Raw genomic sequence first — 3,169 nt, 5'->3', positions numbered from 1 at the left:
AGTTTCTGGCTCCTACCCGGCCTCGCAACTGAGGCTGGTGAAAAGGGGGGAAAAGGTCGCCTTCAGACACTGGCTGCCCGCCACCACCCACGAACAGGAAACAGCCCGCCTCTGAAATTTGGACTATAAGGGCTTCGCCAAAAATATTTTTATTTTTTCAGCACCACCACATCCACCACCGACAGTATGAACGCTCCGATTGATGTTTTCTGCCGCGTCTGCATATACAGCTCGTTCGTTCGTTCCGTATTTTTTCTCTGAAGGAAACCCGCCGTGTTGGCTCAGTGGTTAGGGCGCTCGAGTACTGATCCGGAGTTCCCGGGTTCGAACCCGACCGCGGCGGCTGCGTTTTTATGGAGGAAAAACGCTAAGACGCCCGTTTGCTGTGCGATGTCAGTGCACGTTAAAGATCCCCAGGTGGTCGAAATTATTCCGGAGCCCTCCACTACGGCACCTCTTGCTTCCTTTCTGCTTTCACTCCCTCCCTTATCCCTTCCCATACGGCGCGGTTCAGGTGTCCAACGATATATGAGACAGATACTGCGCCATTTCCTCCCCCCCCCAAAAAAAACAACTATTATTATTATTATTATTATTATTATTATTATTATTATTATTATTATTATTATTATTATTATTATTATTATTATTATTTTCGAAACCGACCGCGGCGGCTGCGTTTTTATAGAAGCAAAACGCTAAGGTGCGCGCGTGCTGTACGATGTCAGTGCACGTTAAAGGTCCTCAGGAGGTTGAAAATATTCAGGAGTCCTCCACTATGGCACTTCTCTCTTCCTTTCTCCTTTCACTCCGTCCTTTATTCCTTCCCTTACGGCGCGGTTCAGGTGTCCAATGATATACGGGACAGATACCGCGCCATTTCCTTTCCCCCAAAACCAATTATTATTATTGTTATTATTATTATTACTATTATTATTATCATCATGAACTAATCGCGCGCACAACCTGGACACAGTTCTTATTCTTTAAATTGTTAGTGTATATTACCTCTCCCCATGCTCTCTTCCTGTGCCCTTTACTCTTTCATTTCATTTCTCCATTCTGCCTGCTATTTTTCATTTCCTCAGATGCTTAATCAGTACCGATGGCAGATGCCGGGGCTAGCCTTCCTTTTTATTAATATTTTAATAAAACCGCCTACCACCACATATTCGTCCCCTGACCCAGGGAGCCAGTTCTGCGCCATTACTTTCCTCAAAGTCACAGCAGTCTAGAACGTTCTCAACGCTGATGGCTTATAGACAAATACTGCGCAATTTCCTTTCCCCAAACTCCAATTAATATTATTATTCTCTGGAGGAAGAAGGAAGGTGGGAGTCAAAGCAAAAGGAAAAGTGGTGCCGAGGTGTAAAGCGACGGAATACTTTCTACCACCTGCGGATCTATAATGAGTAGTGACATTACTCTCTTACATTTATAAGAATTTATGCTTACAAATGCAAAAAAAATATGCAGGACAAAAATACAGTGCGCACAAATCTAAGCACATATTGCCATTATAATCACTCTCACTACCGCGGGGGTGTAGCTCAGAGGTAGAGCGCTCGCTTTGCATGCGAGAAGTCCCGGGTTCGACCCCCGGCTCCTCCACTGTGGCATGTTTTTTTTAATATTCCTGCAAATGTGGCGGAGTTGGTAGGCTAGCGATGGCAGAGAAGCAAAATTCATGTTCATGAACACTCGAAATTCATGTTCATGCACAGCTGCTGACACATCGTTCCACAATGTGATGAGAGGCATTTAAATTTCATTTCGGTAATCTCCTCCAGACTCTTCAGCCACTACATGCTCAGCCAGCGCGCGCATTGTCATGAAAACATTATTATTAGCGGTAATTTCTACAGACATTGAGTGTCTGACCATAACGACGTTCACTGGTTTTCGTCAACCGCAGTTGAGTTCATTGCCTACACTGTATTTATAGCTGCTGTCCGCCATCTGGTGTTGCCGGCCAACTTTCATGTTGAAAGTCGCTACATACAAGACCCGCCTGCCCTTGCGCATATATGCAGTCATGATGACGATGTAGCGGAAAGCTTTTGGGGAAACGTTGAATTGGCAATCAGTGAAGTAAAAGCGCACATCAAGGTCATCGTTGGAGATTTCAATGCCAAGGAAGTCAATAAGTTGCGGGAGACCGGGCCGTGGCTTGAATATGGTACAGGCTTTAAGAACGGGGTAGGGGGGAGTTATAAGCTGACTTCGAATAAAGAAAAAGTTGAATGATGAGGAAAACATCCGGCGCACGGCAGATCAGGAGACCGGAGGTGGGCTTGAAAACTCCCGTATGATAAGCATAAAGATACACTACTTACGTCAGTAAAGATGAATTGACTTAGTATTTCCATGGTCTAACGGAACCGTGCATGCAGCTGTTGAGGTGTAGCGGGTAATATTTAAATAGTGGAGTCCAGCCCGAGCGCTTCTCATGCGCCGCCATCCGCTTCGTCGTGCTTATGCCCTAAAGCGGATGTACAGCGGGGCTTGGCAAGTGGCATTACTCCTACAGTGCCAAAGCTTAGAAAATGACTGGCGTTTAGCACTGAAAAGCATGAAATATGCTGCCGAAGAACGGTTCTCTTTGAAGGTCGGCACCACCACCACGGTCTTGGTAAATAATTACAGGATTTCACTTGTCTGCTTATGAGCGCTACTGCGAAAGCCTGTCCCTGTCCTCTTTCATCCTCAATTTTTCTTTTTTTTCTGTCATTTAGCGTTTCTTTGAGCTTATTTTTTTATTATTCTTTTTATCTTTTATTTTCATTCAATACAATTGAATGCTGCATTCGACTACACGTGAACGCATTTACTTTCCTCAGAAATAAATCAATTCATTCCACTTGAACTGCACGCTGTGGGCCCGAAGACTTTTCACGGCGGGATGTACCTCAAGGCGCGATTGGTGTGTCTACTCACACAGGAGACCAGTTATACGCCTTTTCTTTCCTTGACATCAACGCAGTGTAAACCTTTCGCTCGTTTTAAGGAATGGAAGTGCTCAGCGGTTAGGTTTCTCGGCTGCCTAAGTGGAGGTCCCGGGTTTGAAGGCGAGACGCGGTAGCCGCGTTTCGATGGAGGCGAAACGGGAAGGCGTCCGTGGGTTGTGCGATATTAGTCCACGTTAAAGATCTCCAAGTGACAGAAAGTA

General features: G+C 45.5%; 1 non-coding gene across 1 annotated transcript; it reads left to right on the top strand.

The window, feature by feature from the left end:
- Nucleotides 1–1,539: 1,539 nt before the first annotated feature.
- Nucleotides 1,540–1,611, top strand: TRNAA-UGC (transfer RNA alanine (anticodon UGC)). The gene has a single exon. It is a non-coding gene; the product is annotated as a tRNA-Ala (tRNA).
- The last annotated feature ends 1,558 nt before the right edge of the window (nt 1,612–3,169 follow it).

Source organism: Amblyomma americanum, chromosome 2 (assembly GCF_052857255.1).
Source record: "Amblyomma americanum isolate KBUSLIRL-KWMA chromosome 2, ASM5285725v1, whole genome shotgun sequence".
NCBI lineage: Eukaryota > Metazoa > Arthropoda > Arachnida > Ixodida > Ixodidae > Amblyomma > Amblyomma americanum.
Note: the sequence above shows the minus strand (reverse complement) of the source record. Positions and strands in the feature narration are given on the sequence as shown.